Source organism: Maniola jurtina, chromosome 17 (genome assembly GCF_905333055.1).
Source record: "Maniola jurtina chromosome 17, ilManJurt1.1, whole genome shotgun sequence".
In the NCBI taxonomy this organism is placed as follows: Eukaryota; Metazoa; Arthropoda; class Insecta; order Lepidoptera; family Nymphalidae; genus Maniola; species Maniola jurtina.
Window position 1 is genome coordinate 3,229,541 of NC_060045.1, and position 18,106 is coordinate 3,247,646.

Below are 18,106 nucleotides of genomic sequence, written 5' to 3' on the forward strand. Positions count from 1 at the left end.
TCTTTGCTTTGCCAACCCGCTGGCTAGCCAAAGTACCGTATTTAACCAAATATGGTATTGCCAATCGATCGAAAAGATAGGTAACTAGTTAAATCTTGATCTTGATCATAGATATAGAGACGTGGAGACATACATGTATCACAAAATGTTCTTTAATAAGCTATTGGTATATACACATGTTGTATTACTATCAGTAGTAATCAAGCATGTTTGCAATACAAGCAATCGTATGTGACGATGCACAATGTGGTCTTAAGTTATTTATTAGAACAGCAATGCCATAGAGTAGTGCTTAGTTTTCTGTTTATTAATAGCACGGCAGGTCATTTCACGGAATTACAATGAGTTAAATTAAAATACAGATATGTTTTACTTACTTAACCTAACTAGCATTCAAAGCTCTGAAAAACGCCATGGAGAAAACTGCACAATATGTTGAGATATTTCTTTTAGATATATAATAAACAGCTTGACCTAGTAGATAGATGACATACGTACAACTAGTACTTACTAGTTCATTTGAATAATTGCAACCGTGCGCAGACGCAGACGCAGTGTCGGATAAAACCTGCCCATAGTATGGGTAACTGTCATGAAGTGTGCTCATATGCATTTATAAATATTTTCTTCAGGATTATTAAAACCTTGCTAAGGATTTTAATAAAGAGACTTTTTTGTTGAAACATAATAAATATTTTATTTTAAACGATAATATAACTCTATGTCTTTTTGTCCCAAGCCACACGCTAAACTAGTTGATTTGAATAATTGCAACCGTGCGCAGACGCAGACGCAGTGTCACGATGGTCGGATAAATCCTGCCGATAGTTGATATGGGTAACTGAAGTGTGCTTATGTGCATTTATAAATATTTGCTTGGGGATTTAAACCTCGTAGAATGGATTGCTTATTTTAGTAGGTACTCAGTTAAAAAAGCGGAACTAATTTGTACTTAGCGTCCACGCACTGTGTTTTCTTCATAGAAAATCCCACGGACTCTGTAGTCAAGCGCAAGCATCATATAAGAGGGGTGTTATAAGTTTGACGTGTGTATCTGTGTATCTGTCTGTGGCATCGTAGGTCCTAAACTAATGAACCGATTTTAATTTAGTTTTTTTTGTTTGAAAGGTGGTTTGATCGTGAGTGTACTTAGCTATAATCCAAGAAAATCGGTTCAGCCGTTTGAAAGTTATCAGCGCTTTTCTATTTACTGTAACCTTCACTTGTCGGGGGTGTTATAAATTTTTGATTTACACTTGTTTGAAAATAGCCTTGATAACTAGAAATAGCATTAATCATTTTATGTGTTGGAAAATAAATAACACACCTGACGGAATATTTTTAAAGGTCTGGAATGGTCTGAATTATTGTTATTTAACAGTAGGTGTGTGAAACAGGAACGGTGGACAGCCTAATAAGTAGTTAAAACGTCGGCGTCCAATTCCGGAGGTCGGAGTACCCCTAACTTTTCGGAGTTATGTGCGTTTTAAGCAATTAGATATACCTAAGTAGGTATCTTGGTTTAACGGTAGAGGGAACAATCGTGAGGAAACCTGCATGCCTGAGAGTTCTCTGTAATGATTTCAAAGGTGTGTAAAGTCTGTTCAATCCACACTGGGCCAGCGTTGCTTTGTCTTTGGTGTGTGTTAATTTTTTACTAACTTTATAAGTTAGAGAAACTATAAACAAAAGCTGGTACAATAGTATTTGTAAGGCCGGTTGCAGTCCGGTATCTGTGCAGCGATCGCGCCGCCATTACTCGCGACAGCTCGCACAATGACTGATGCAGCGAACACTGATCTATCTGCGTACGCGCATTTATATCAATACGAGGAATGGCTTAAGCTACAACAGGACGGACGGTTTATTTTACTACTAGCTGATCTCGCGACTTCATTCGCGTGGATTTAGGTTTTTAAAAATCCCTTGGGATAAAAATTTGCTTATGTGTTAATCCAGGGTATAATTTATCTCCATTCTTAATTTAAGTCAAATCAATACAGTAGTTTTCGCGTGAAAGAGTAACAAACATGCACACTTACTTGCGATTTTATAATACTAGCTGATGCCCGCGACTTCGTTCGCGTGGATCTAGGGTTTTTAAAAATCCCGTGGGAACTCATTGATTTTCCGAGATAAAAAGTAGCCTCTGTGTTAATCCAGGGTATAATCTATCTCCATCCTAAATTTCAGCCAAATCCAGCTAAAAGAGTAACAAACATACACACATACACACAAATTGTCGCCTTTATAATTAGTTTGATAAGTACTTAAAATCAAATCGAAATATACATAATATTTCGATTCTTTTCTTATAATATTTCTTTCTACATAATATTTCGAACTTTTATTCAATAAACTTTTACAAGTAGGAGAGCTTTTGAATCGTCAAATACATCTACTACTGGTTCGGAATGCCTTTAGTGTGAGTATGCGTGTAATGGCGCGTTCTTACCTACTACTACTAACCAGGTATCGAAGCTAAAATCTCTCGCAACCATAATAACAAAAGTACCCTTAGGTTATAATATTTGTTATAAACAGTTAATAAATAAAATAAAAAATAAATATACTTTTATTCGGGACTATAAAGTTAGGCGCAAACACAGTAAATAGAATGAAAACAGATAAAACATAAAAACTAATAAATTAAACTTAAAAACCTAAATATTTATCTAAAACATAACTTACTGAGCTTTCCATGCATTTCGGCCGAGACGACCACCGCTATTTCGCAGTTCTAATAAATAATAAACTTGTACTGCAAAGGCACGGTGATCCTCTGAGCCGAATTGCATGGAATTTCAATGAATCTTATATCTACTTATATTAAATCTAAAAATAAACAATTATAAAATCTAAATAATAGTAAAAAACAGAATGCGTGTCTGTGGCGCCAAACTGTCCCAAAAAGGGAATCGCCTCAGCATAATGCTGTAGTAGCGTACGTGGATACACTACCTCAGCGCTGTTTTTCAGGCAACCCCTGAAAAAAATCAGCTCGACGTCCCGGATCAGTCTAGATATTATTCTGTTTGACCTGTGCGATTGACCTCCCTATGCAAAATTGACTAAGTCCGCAGATAGCCGTAAAATTTACTTCTTTATAATCTCTATCTCCAACTAATTTGTAGATCCAAAGTCTAAGAAACTCCCTGCGCTATTTTTCAGGCTACTTTCCAGAATACCGGATTGATGATAAAAAAGTAAACTCAAGTAAGTGCTTCCAAGCTCTTTTGCTTTTCTAATAGTATCTTTTTAAGCTTAGACTTGAAAGCAAATACTGACTTGAGGTTCTGCACTGGCGGTGGGATAATGTTCCAGATCCTGGAGAAAGCAAGCCTGAAACTCCCTCGAAATGCGGCGGTCCTGTGCCTTGGCACGGCTATTTGACACGCCGAATTTCTTGGCGCATACCTACTGTGCTGCCTTGCCCACGTAATCTTCGTGAAAAGATATTCTGGTTTACCAGTGGAAATAACCCCAAACAACAAAGTAGCCAAGTGCAGATTTCTTCTAGCTGACATATTTAATAGGTTTGCTTTGTTGAGATAGGGACTGATATGAGAACGAGGAGCAATGGAAAAGCAGAATCGAGCGCATGCATTTTGGACTCTCTGTACTAACTTCTTGGTTCTTCCAAGCAGACAAGGCCCGTATGCTGTGTCTGCGTAGTTTAACTTGGACAAGATTAGTGAATCACATATCCGAATTCTAACTTCTACACTTAAGTAAGGTCTTATCTTATAAAGTACTTTTAATCTGTAGAAGCAATTTTTGACTATATTCAAGATATGTGATTCAAAGTGTAGGTTTGAGTCAAAGATTACTCCCAAGTTTCTTGCCTCAGTTACTCTTTCTACACTAATATTTCCTATTTTAACTTGTAGATTGAGAGATTCGATCGTTTTCGTCATCTTATTAGTTCCTAGTATCATGCACTTAGACTTTAGAGGGTTCAATAATAAAGAGTTTTTATCTGACCAGATGGATACTCTTTTTAAATCTTCATTAATTTTGATTTCTGCGTCTGCTGCGTCTTGTGGTTTGAATGAGAAATATAGTTGTACGTCGTCAGCATAGAGATGGTATTTGCAGTTGGAGAAACAGTTAACTATGTCTGCTGTATATACAGCAAAAAGCAACGGACTGAGTGCAGATCCTTGAGGCACTCCTCGTAGAACTGGGGACGTTGATGAAATCAATTGACTACCATCACTTTGGTCTATATGCACCGATTGGGCCCGATCACTGAGGAAGCTATTTAACCACTTTAAGGTTGACGTTCCAAATCCATAATAAGACAGCTTTGACAATAATAGAGTGGTATCGAGCGAATCAAATGCTCGAGAGAAATCAAGCAGCACCAGCATAGTTCCCATGCCCTGATCTTGCGCTGTCAGGATGTTATCAATTACATCCATCATTGCGGTCGCAGTACTGTGGCATTTCCGAAATCCTGATTGGTGAGCTGGTAAAATGTTGTTTTCCTCTACAAAAGATGTCATTTGGGCACATACAAGTTTTTCTAAGATCTTAGAAATGCATGGCAAAATACTGATAGGCCTAAGATCTTTCAAACTGGTTGGAATATTTACTTTTGGAAGAGGTTTAACTATTGCAGTTTTCCATGCATTTGGGAATGTGCTGCTTGTGATGGATTTATTTATAATAGCTGTTAAAGTACTTAAACTCTGTGGAAGTGTACAATGCAACATTTGTAACGAGATTTCATCAATGCCTTGTGCGTTCGATTTTAATCCTTTTATGGTTTTTATAACTTCTGCTTCAGTTACCGTTTTTAGGTTAAAAGTATTCGGCCCAAACCTGTTGAATTCATAGTATGTAAGGTTAGACAGTGTGGGTCTCTCACTATATGGTATGTTCAAAAAATGATTATTTACTTTCTCCGGGTCACATAAGTTCGTTGGTATTTCATACTCCTGTTTTTTATTTATCCCTACATTTTTTTTTAGGTTCTTCCATAACAACATAGGTTTATTAATACATTGATTTATATAAAATTTATAATAAGCACTTTTTTCAGCTTCTATTGCTTCCCAAACAATCTTTTTAAAATTCTTATAGTACTCTTTATGTGTCTCCTTTTTTGATGCTTTATATCGAGAATGACTTTGATTGCGCAACATAATCATTTTCTTAATAGTGTGAGTTATCCAGGGGCATGATTGTTCCTTTAACTGTATCTTTTTTGTGGGAGCATGCATGTCAAATAAAGTTAAAATATAATTGTGAAATACTGACACCATATCTTCAATATTATCCAACCGGTTAATAGTTTTCCATGGAACTCTATTTAAATCTTCACTAAAGTCTTCGGCAATAATATCCTTTAGTGGTCTAATGGAGATCCATCGAGGAGCTATTTTAGCCTTCTTTAGGTTTAATAAGAGTGTTATAATGGCATGGTTACCTAATTCTTTTACATGACTCACCTCTACATCCCGGGTTGAGGCATCTGTGCAGACTAAATCTATCAAGGTCTCACTGTGGTCGGTAAAATGAGTTGGCTCTGTGACAACTTGGTTAAGGTTTATGTAATTTAAGAAATCATTAAAAAGTTTAGTTTTGCTATCTAACGGGTTTAGTAGATTGATGTTAAAATCTCCCAAGAGTATTATATTTTCATAGCTTGAGAATAGAGTCAGTGATTGGGTGATAGAGTCAATAAATATCTCAACATCCTGCCACGGTGGACGATACGCTGTCCCTACCATAATCTTTTTACTACCGGCTTTTAAACTTAACCACATCTGTTCAACTGAATGAGGATTTGGATGTTCGCAAATAGTGACCCTTAAGCCCTTCTTTATATAGAATCCTACTCCACCTCCTCGTCCTCCTTTTATATGTGGCGGCCGCGGTGTGTGAAGAAGGCGGTAGCCCGGTACTTGCGGAGCAAGCCCTTCCTCCCCCTCCCTCAGCCAGGTTTCATTAATAGCTATTAGATCTACTTTGATGTCACTCATTGCCACTAGGAATTCATCGTGCCGGGTTCCGAGTGAGCCTGCATTAAACAGTCCAACCTTCATGTACTTCGACTTAACCTTCATATTTAGGCTCTATCACCTGATTGTGAACTGAGATAAAAAGTATAATTTGATTTTCGAAATTGATGTGGCTCTTAGTTATAATGTGGCATACCCTTTGTGTAATGAGTTTAAGACATATTTGTCGCAATAAACGGACCTCTATTTTTCTTGAAAACATAAATTTATACTGGCCCATTAGACCGTTGACTAGTTTAATATTTGAAAAGCCGTTTTTTAATGTGTTAGTTTGAAGTAAGATTTTATGTCTAGAATAATATATAGTAGTGCTAAAAATAATGTTTCGATCTAAATCTTCTTCTTTTACTTTAACCAGGTCTTTTTTTCTTAGTTTCCAGCCCCAAGTATCCACAGTTGTCCTGCCCGCCATAAACACGCATCCGTCCCAAGAAAATTTCATGCACAAAAATAAACATACAAACATAACGAGAAATACATACACTTGAGCAGCAGAACAGTACAATATATGCTTAAAGTTATTTGCAACAGTGCCCGATTTCTTAAACTCTACCAACCTGAATGGCACCAAAAACACGAGCGATATCTGTCTCTACCTTAATGCTGTGAGCCGGCTGGCCTTCACCTTTTCGCGCGTAGATGCGCCCACGCTTGGTCCACGTATACTTCCACTGCATCTTTCGCGCCGCTTCCCGCGCAAGATAGAAAAGATGCCGGTTTTTCTTCGTCAGCCTCTCATTGACATAAAAGCGCCTGGCCGGTGCGTCGAAGCTCATATCCTCCGTTGTGGCCCCGCGCCTAACCCGCGCGTTTTGGAGCAGCTCGTCCCTAAGGCTGCGCCGCGCCAGTCTCGCCACCAGACGCCTACCTCTACCCCCGCTACTCGACTGAGCTGCGCTATCATTGGATTTACCAACTCTCTCTGCAAAGATGACATCCTTACTGTCCAGGTCTACACCGAGTTTTGCAGCTAGAGTCGTGACAATGTGGATAGGATTTTCTCCTTTCACTTCTGGCAAATTAGTGAACTCTATATCTGCTTGCAAAAGCTCCTGGTCTCGTTCGTTGAGCTCTTCCTGCAGCAGAGCTACGGTTTCCTCCAACACACGCAGCTCTACGACTCTATCTGGTCCCCCTTGACCCATTCCCAGAGCTCCTTTTTCTAGTGCCCCTACTCTCCCCTCTATATCGTCGATGCGCCGATTGCAGCCTGTGATGATATTTCGCATGTCAAGTAGTTCGGTACGAAATTCCTTGAACTCCCTCCTAACCTCTCTAAGCTCCTCGCGGAAAAGGCGCATTTCTAGGGCCAAATCCAGTGGCTGGGTGGTATCAAAGACCGTATCATTTAGAGCAACTTGACTGTCATCGCATGCAGCTGATGCATCATCTTCCATCATAGAGCCTTCTGGAGCAACCGAGGTATCCAGCTGGTAATCGCTGCTGGCGTGCTTAACGGGTGTCGCCGTATTTCCAGTTTTAGGTATTTTCATTTTGCACTCCGGGCACATCCAACCCTGAGCAATTTGTGCTGCTTCTGGAATCCCAATACACGCTTTGTGATATAAGGTTGGACATGAACTACATTTAGCGCCACCTACCGGCGACAGGAACTTTCCACAAGCACCGCACCGCGTCATTTCCAAATCGATTTAGGAACCCAATCAACTTTCTTAGGTAATGTGCCCGTTATCCGATAGATGGCAATGGGTGTTACTTATTCACTTCGTACAATCCGTACCTATTCGTAATGTTGGCTTCGCTTGTTTGAAATTTGGGTCAAAATATAATTATTTATTAAATAAAATTTTAACACTTAATTAATTGCAATTATTACCACTTTATGAATACTACTATTGAGGTCAATAGTTATTAAAGTTTTTTCACTGTTAGCGGTATGAGGGTACTTGAGGGTAGTTAGAAAGTTTAAAACACGTATGGCCGAATCAGGCTGCACTGTCTCTGGTCCGATAGCAATCCAGTGCGTTAAAAAAACTTAAACACTGGCACAACTGTTTGTTAAACACTGACACATAATTTTCTGTTATTTACAAAAAAAAAGAGGTTTTGCTCGGCGAGGTCGCACGCACGACCACTCGCGACGCCGGTCGACGTCGAACTCTAATGCAATCACAATAGCGAACAGCGCATAATATCCGCATAATCATTAACATTTGCACATTGGTACAGCATACAAGCATTCGCGATGGTACGCCCACATACGCCCTACATCTGTTGGTGGTCGCTTATACGGGATCATTAATTGTTTATTGTTCTTGATTATATTGTCTATCGCTGACCTATATTTTCAGGCATCATTTAATCACGTTTTGATCTCTTCGTTACGATATTTAAATTGTAGATAAGAAAGCCGTTGCGAACTTGAATAAAACTTCCAAGTGTTAAAAAATGGCTGAACGCTTTTTTTAACCAACTTCCAAAAAGGTTCTTAATATGGTCGTTATTTTTAAATCTACTTTTTTGACTCAGGTCTGATCTTATGGGAGGATTTGGCAGAGGTTAGTTCCCGAACGCCACGTTAAAGTCATGTTGCGCAGCGTTCTAATACGATACTACGTAGAATTGACACTTCAGAAATTAGGAACATCTTTATGCTTTTGTATTATATGTATCTAATCTTCTTGTCGCTAACTTACAATGACATCACATGATACGAGTTAAAACTTAACTCCAGAAGGTCTAAAGCCCCGGGCAAATCGCGTCACTTACGCCTTTCTCCCGGAAATTTTTTGCAATTTGTTCTTTTATACGGACTAAGGAAAAACGGACCAAAACATTAGGGGACTGAACATTGAAATTTGACAGCCCTAGGGTACTCTCTAAACAACAAATTATATATTACCTGACTTGTAGTGTAAATAGGAATGTTAACAAGCTCATCTGTTCAAAATAATGTTGCGTGTTATTTGTGTATGCAAACGGCAACTGTCACCAGCCAGCTATGAGTTACTGCCAGCCCTACGTCTAAATTATGGCTTGAGTATGCATATGTGGGAGAAACTGGGTAGTTATACTCGTTATTGTTGATTGATCTATTATAAATATATTCTGTACTGTTTCCGTTTTGCATGACAAATATCACTTCACAATACACTTCACTTTACAATACATGCTAACTGATAAGGCTGGTTTTCCACCAGAAATGTGCGATAGGTACCTAGATAAGTACATAGAAAGGTATGGCTTGTAGAGTCACAGTAGAGTCAACATTTTCTCAGGATGAAATGTGTTCTATAAGATTTGTATGGTGTTCTCGGAACCATAATATGTGCCTTTCTGTAGTTTAGAAAATTCATGTATTTAATTAGCTTTTGTGAGAAATTATTTTGCTTTCATACCTTAGGCCAAATGTCCATAGACAATTTTATTGAATAAATAAATTGCCATTGTCATGTCCAATGTCAGTTTCTGCAATTTCTTGTCTTCAGCAACTTCGGTGCTCCTGGTCACACAAATGAACACCTGCAAGTGACCTCGCATAGTAAACTTCTGGTAATTTTATTGATCGTAGACATTTGGCATCATATAGAGTAGGTACAATAGGGTAGAAATCACTTATCTTTCCATTCCATTTTATCAGCCAGTATGCGTCCACTGCTGGACATAGGCCTTGCTGTAGGCGCACGAGAGCGCCACCAAACACGGTCCTCTACCCTCCCCGCCACCCTCTTTAGGCATCGGTCCAGCGGGCTAAAGGTCGTCCTACGATGCGCTTACGGTACGCGGTTTCCACTCCAGAACGTCCAGAGGGCTGCCCCATCGGCCGTCGGTTCTACGACAGACACGACCTGCCCATTGCACTTCAGCATTTCCTAGAATCACTTGCTTAGAAACTTCAAAATGAAATCCATTCCATAAGTCCACGAATATTTGATAGAGCCCTGGGACTTTAAGCGGTCATTTATGAGCAAGTATTATAATGTATTCCATCTACCGTAAGAGCATAATATCTTTGATGCAAAACCGTCCCCATTCGTTATCAGGGACTTGTAAATGCAAATCAATTCACTCCACATCCACTATGCTGCTATAAATAACAGACTTTTGATTAGAAAATCCTCTATTACACTATGTATATTCATATGAAAATTAATTGTGCCTGGGAAGTAAATAATATGAAGACCCTGATTAAGTTCTGGCTCAATAATTAATTAGTAGGTAAGTACCTAGTCATTGTAGAAATGGTTAATTCCTTTTTTTATTCCATTACAAGTTAACTCTTGACTGCGATCACATATTATAGAGATAAGTGATAATGCAATCTAAGTTTAGGCTTGTCATCTTCCACCTCTTGATTTACAGGTGTTTGTTTTTAATACATTGTTTAAAGAAAAGAAAAGTTCTTCATTATGTGACACAAACATAAATAAATTTAAAACTGTCAGACTGTATCTGTCCCTTTCATATTACATTAGTAAGAAGAGGGTGCGAATACTCTATAGTTGTGCTCAGAATCAGTACCATGTTCGTATTCTATGCACAGGATTTTACTAAAAGTCACCAAATACCTATCGACCTAACCATATTACGTCGAGTCATTGTTGGTATTACTACGTACTTTGAAAACAGATACGTACAACTCAATGTAAACTCAAACACTGTATTGGCACGAGCATTATCAAGCTCGCTCGCAACACATTTATCCTAACATCCCGGCGTTGAGTCAACACGGAGCAGTCTCTACTAGACTCATTTCGGTCACGTACGGGTTAGTTGATTAGGCAAACACGGCAACACCTAGATTGCACCAGCAAACGGAATAACAAATAGGATTTAACACCAAATGCCTAATAAGCTCCGTGTAAAGTGAAATTGTGACCTATTTTAGTTAAATACTAATATTCGATTGTTTCCTTGATTAACGAGACAAGGCTAAGCTTGATTACGGTACGTAGTCAGGTAGGTCATGTAGAAATATTAGTATTTATTAGTAGGGTGTATACAAATATGAATTTTGCCGAATTAGTCCCTGTTTTAGAGAAATTGGTGTAGCAACAAGTGTAAATTAATTTATAACACCCCCCGACAAGTGAAGGTTACAGTAACTAGAAAAGAGCTGATAACTTTCAAACAACTGAACCAATTTTCTAGGATTATAGCTAAGAACACTCTCGATCAAGCCAAGCCACCTTTCAAACAAAAAAATTTAATTAAAATCGGTTCATTAGTTTAGAAGCTACGATGCCACAGACAGATACACACGTCAAACTTATATCACCCCTCTTTTTGGGTGGGGGGTTAAAAAACTAAAATAGCAGACCGACGTAGCCTATAAACCTAAGCACGTTAAAGTGCCAGTGGGCTGGTCAAGTTTGTCGGAAAGCGATGAATGCTGGAGTCGATGACATCCGACAATTGGCTAGCATCTGTTGTAACTTGTAACCGTGGCTAAAAGGAAACTTTGGCGCTAAGTACCTAAAAAAGTTCAAAATCTCCAACTGGGAATGCTTAAACACTCTTGGCTGTTGATGAGATTAAAAATCACATACTTTTTATTTTTACTCAGTGTACCTAATGCAGAAATTGGATAGGTACGTTATGAGTTCGAATGTACCACCTCCTTTACTCGGGTACCGTTTTGACAATGTTCTGAACAAAAATTTTGTAGATTTTTAACCCCCGACCAAAAAAGGGGGGTGTTATAAGTTTGAGGTGTGTATCTGTGTATCTGTGTGTCTGTGTATCTATGTGTCTGTGTATCTGTGTATCTGTCTGTGGCATCGTAGCTCCTAAACGAATGAACCGATTTAAATTTAGTTTTTTTTGTTTGAAAGGTGGCTTGATCGAGAGTGTTCTTAGATATAATCCAAGAAAATCGGTTCAGCCGTTTGAAAGTTATCAGCTCTTTTCTAGTTGCTGTAGGTCTTACAATAAGTCTAGGATAGTCATCCTATTAAAGATAGTATCACCACAGCAATTACTTTAAAGCTAAGTATAGTAATTAATCCTCTATGCAATAAATAAGCTACCCGTATTGAAGTTAGCCATCTCTATAGACATAGCCCATACATCTTTAGGGCTAATAAAAATTTGTACACGCATAACCATATATTTGGAAAATTAAACTTTATTTTGAATGGAATAAAGGTCAGAATTTTGAGTTTTTATTTCGGCACCTGCATACAGGTTGGTTCATAAATTGAGTGTTGACGTATGAATACCGGGCTGGAGCACAATGGCGTGTCCACAGTGGCCCGTCGATTGGTACTCGTAAATACGTAATAGCCTTTATCGCCTGTATCTAGGCAAATGGCCCTTAAAGATGATCGCACATCTACGCTTTGCACCACGCACTGTACACGCTGTATTTTTATTTATAACTTTCTGACACGGCGCGCCTTCGCTCAGATAGAAATTAAAAAAAAAATAGTATTCATTCAAAATCCGAATGACGTCACTAGACTACGCAACGAAAAGCAGTGCCTATGGTTACTACGAGATGATCGTTAACTTTTAGTTAAGAAATAGAGGAACACAAATAGTATGTGATTGTTTGATGAAGAAAAGACATAATGAAATTGAAAATAATATGAAGATGGGAAAACAACTGAAAGGTCCAACCCACTATTGGATTAAAACCATTTAAAATATGTAGACCATGAATTATTTTAAGCATGTTCCTTCCCGTTGAATAAACCCCAATGAACAACAGTTAAAATGTTTTCTAAGTTAAAAAAAAACGGCCAAGTGCGAGTCAGACTCGCGCACTGAGGATTCCAACATTTTGCACGATAAATCAAAAACTATTATGCTTAAAAATAAATAAAAATCTGTTTTAGAATATACAGGTAAAGCCCTTTCATATTAACCACCACCCACCAAGCCACCAAGCCACTTGGTAAAGTTATCTTACCTTGGAAATAAAAACATACTTATTTTTTTTTTATAATGATGTATGTGACCACAAATTCGCGGTTTTCAGATTTATTCCTGTACTGTGCTATAAGACCTATCTACCTGCCAAATTTCATGATTCTAGGTCAACGGGAAGTACCCTATAGGTTTCTTGACAGATACGAAGGACAGACAGACAGACAGACAACAAAGTGGTCCTATAAGAATTCCGTTTTTCCTTTTGAGATACGGAGCCCTAAAAACATTCAAATAATATATCCACCTCTGCCGTAGGTAGGTACTCGTAGGTACCTTAATGACTAGGTAAGGTTGAAATAAAGCAGTTTTATTTTTAACCCCCGACCCAAAAAGAGGGGTGTTATAAGTTTGACGTGTGTATCTGTGTATCTGTGTCTCTGTGTATCTGTGTATCTATCTGTGGCATCGTAGCGCCTAAACGAATTAACCGATTTTAATTTAGTTTTTTTTGTTTGAAAGGTGGCTTGATCGAGAGTGTTCTTAGCTATAACCCAAGAAAATCGGTTCAGCCGTTTGAAAGTTATCAGCTCTTTTCTAGTTATTGTAACCTTCACTTGTCGGGGGTGTTATAAATTTTTAATTTACACTTGTATTAAAGTAAAATTGGCCCAACAAAATCACTTCAGCGTTAAAGTAGTTTTGAAAATTAGTATTCCAGCAATCAGATGTAATCGCTAAATGAGAGTTTCCGTACACGCATAGTTAGCAGAGAGGCGATTTGCATTATCGATAAAAACACAGTTAGGCCCTATCTCAAGGCCACATTTCCTTGCCATCGGTGATTTAATGGGTCGCCCGTATTAATTAACACGTACGAACGCCGTACGTCCGCTATAAATCTACAATCGTCGACATTAAACAGAAGCTAGTGGAAGATTTCGTAGAGTTATTTGAAAAGAGCCAATGATTGTTAGGGTTCCGTACCTTAAAAGGAAAAACTGAACCCTTATAGGATCACTTTGGTGCCTGTCTGTCTGTCTGTCCGTCCGTCGTGTCTGTCAAGAAAATCTATGGTTTCAATTTTCAAAGTAAGATGATAACTATACCAAGTGGGGTATCATATGAAAAGCCTTTACCTATACATTCTATTTTTATTTATTTTTATGGATAATAGTTTTTTATTTATCGTGCAAAATGTCGGAAAAAAAATACTCGAATACGGAATCCTCGGTGCGCGAGTCTGACTCGCACTTGGCTGGTTTTTTCCTTGAATCGTCACTGAACTACTGGTTTGGACACACAACTTGCACACAACCTTAATCAATATAAACTTTTTCATTTCTTATTTCACTGTCTTTTATCTCCTCACAAATCCCCACAAGCTCTTGGTCCAAGGTGTCGATACGTCGATAGAACGCTTCCACCGGCCGCGGCCGGTACGCACGGTTTATAATTGCGTGATGTCTCAAACCGATATTGTGTTTGCTTGTCCGTCGTTTTAATAGTAGGTATATCGGAGGGAGCAAGTTTAAATACCGTTATGCGGATTGTTTTGATACAGGATCAACTATTCAATTGAGGTAGTTGGTACGTTATTTTACTCATGAGTTTATGAATCATATCGTTCGGCATCAACCTCTTGTGCAGAAATCTCTTTTCTTTCTTTCTTTCTGGGCTGGTTTCCGCACTTTAACGTTTCCGTCTGTTGTGCGTGCGTTGCCCCTCCCCGCCGAAGTCTTCACTCCAGCCATCCAAGCTCGCTCCAGAAGCCGAGTAGACCGCCCAGGTTACCGAAGGCTTCATGAAGTGAGGTTGGGGATCGCAAATGGCGTTTTCGTTGTTCTGCCACGCCCGTACAGTCCAGGAGCACGTGTGTCGGTGTTTCATCGACCTCCATGCAGGCCCTGCACAGAGGACTGTCGGTGACACCTATAACGAAAAGGTGTTTAGGTGCAGCAACCTCTATGTAGTACCTCAGTTCATGACAGTTAGGAAATTTTTAACAAAACGTCGAGGCTTCGACGTCACTGGCAGGCGTCAAAATATTAGTACTTACATTTGATACAGGTAGCCTTAAAGTAGCCCTATTTTTCTTTGATTTTATGCCCCCATAGCCTAATATTTGACATATCATCGATTAAGAATCAAACCGAGAGTTCCCTCACTTTAATTCACTCTGGTACTACAACAGGACGGTACCGAACAAAAAATTTCGTGGGCTACAACTACTTTTTGCTTACATCGGTATCGGCTCCGAAATCCGATATCGGGGCGGACAATGTGAAAGGCAGGTACATATTTCATACATTTTACTTGCCTCGATATCGTATCGGTGTCCGATACTAATGCGTATCGGAGAGCGAGCGTTTCCACATTATCCGATCCGTTATATAGGTATATATATCGTATCCGTCTCGTCAATGCAACCTAACCGTTATAATGAATGACATGTTTGTGCATAAATTATTATCATAAGATATAATAACACCAATCTCAAGTCCGCTCTCAGCGTTTTATTGTGAAAGGATAAAACGGATACTCATAATTGCAATTGCAAGTCATAAACGTTGTAGGTACGAGAGTATGTACCAATTAGTCGATTATTCGGATAAATCTTATCGAGGGACAGTTAATTATAAAAAAATTAATTGTTCCGTCAAATTGGTAATGAGTGTGTTAAGATTGCAAACTCTGTGAAAGGTTTTAATCTTTTAATTAATTATTTATAACTAGAGGATGCCCGCGACTTCGTCCGCGTGGATTTAGGTTTTCAAAGATCCCGTGGCAACTGTTTGATTTTCCGGGATAAAAAGTTGCCTATATCAATTAAGTACGCCTCGGTACTAAATTTTATACAAATCGGTTACGCGGATGGGTCTTTCGGAATCCCGTAGGAACTCTTTGATTTCCGGGATAAAAAGTAGCTTATGTCCGTCTCCGGAATATAAGCTAACTCTGTACCAAACATCAGAATCAGTTAAACAGTTGGGCCGTGGAAAGGTAGCAGACAGACAGACAGACGGACGGACAGACAGACAGACACGCTTTGGCATTTATAATATTAGTATGGATTTTTGTGAGTGTTTTGCCTGTACCTATAGTTTTTTTTAAATTTTGATACAAATTAGCCCTTGACTGCAATCCCACCTGATGGTAATTGACGATTCTGTCTAAGATGGAAGCGGGCTAACTTGTTGTAAGGTATAAAACTGTATAGGTAAAGGTAGGTTGTTAGTATTTTAAGGAAATTTCTAAATTATTTTAAATAGATATCAAAAATTGTAGAAAATCAGGTTGGTTTGCTAAATATCTCCGCTCTGGTGGATATCAGGCCTTATTTAGAGGCGATCTACTAGTGGTTAGGGTTAATAGGGTAAATAGGACCACGATTCCTATTTATCTATTTCACGGAACCTTAAAAATAAATCCGATAGCAGGAAGCACTTAAAGGAGTTTATATTGAGTGTGGACCATAAACAACGGATCTTTTACAGCCAGCTGATAGGATATGTCAATACAGTGCTCACGGCCGTAAAACGAGAGCGGACTAGATTTTATTGTTACTCGTTAGTGATTGCCTAGGAACTTGGCGCTAGCAATGCCGTGCGTGTTTATTGCTGCGTAGGTTGATTATGACATTTATAGACTCTCCCTTGTCTTCAATTTTTAACTAGTCCAGTACAAGATTTTCTGGTGTCTGAAGAAAAATCGGATCTAAGAAAAACTGCCCTGATGAAAATGAGACTCGATAATACAAGGTGTTCTACAACGCTAGCAATAACGAAAACAGGTAAGTACTGATGGTTACTGATAAGTCACCACAAAAAACGCGAAAAAATCCTGTATTTTTTAAAATTTCACGATATATTCCAAAAAAACATCTGACTGGCGTTACCACAGAATTAGGAAAAAGACTCGGCGCTACAAATCCTTTACGTAAATAGGCCACTCTTGTCAATGCTACGTCGTAGAAGGGGCATTGACCCGAGTTTTGCACGCTATAGATACCTACATTGCGGGTTTGAAAAAACTGCATATCAAGGCGAGTGGTTATTGGCATTGGATTGTGTTTAGGTAGTTTAATAATAACTTAAGTTTTTGCTAGCGTTCTGGTTACATTACACCTTGTATAATGTCAGTACAGTCTAATAATAATCTACAAAGTAACACAATCTGAATGGTTAAGCCTAATTGTAAAATATTATATGTATATCTACACATAATAATAATATTTTAAATTTTTATTTTAATAATTTTAAACTGTTGGCGTGAAATAAAAAATAAATAAAAATAAAATTTTATTATTATTTGTTTATTTTATTTATAAAGGATGGCCCTGGACGAGTCGCACTCTGCTCCTTTTATGGTTTGAGTTATGAGTTGAAATCTTATTAGCTCTCAGTTCAGTCATATGCGGAAGAATCTGCGAGCTGTTAGCCGACCGCATTATTATCTCAAGAAAACTATTGTGATTTATGGGAAGGGATCTCAACCCTCAGAAATGAGGCATTTGATGCGATGAGAGAAAGAGATAAGAAATCCAACGATCGTACTAATAAGCACGGGTCGCCTCACAGAATGGCAAGGGTTTAAGCTATTAGTCTACCACGCTGGACCAGTGCAGATTGGCAGACTTCACACACCTTTGAAAACACTATGGAGAACTCTCAGGTATGCAGGTTTCCTCACATTGTTTTGCTCACCGTTAAAGCAAGTGATATTTAATTGCTTACATTCATTTATTCCGCCTCTTGTAACAACAAGTTTAAATTAAAAGTTTATAACACCCCCGACAAGTGAAAGTTACAGTAACTAGAAAAGAGCTGATAACTTTCAAATGGCTGAACCGATTTTCTTGGATTATAGCTAAGAACACTCTCGATCAAGCCACCTTTCAAACAAAAAAAAAACTAAATTAAAATCGGTTCATTAGTTTAAGAGCTACGATGCCACAGACAGATACACAGATACACAGATGCACAGACACACACGTCAAACTTATAACACCCCTCTTTTTGGGTCCGGGGTTAAAAACAAAATGGTTTTCTTAAGAATAATTTATCAGTTTTCTTTATAAACAAAATGCTTGGTAGTTCCGGTGCTTAGTTGTAAGTAAGTAAATCCCAGTCAATTACGTTAACGAGTGTCGGTAGAGTGAGGACAACACAATAGCGTATCGCGTTACCGACGTCGCGCGATGAGAGATAGCTATCCCGCCGGACTATCCTAGATGATCACGATGC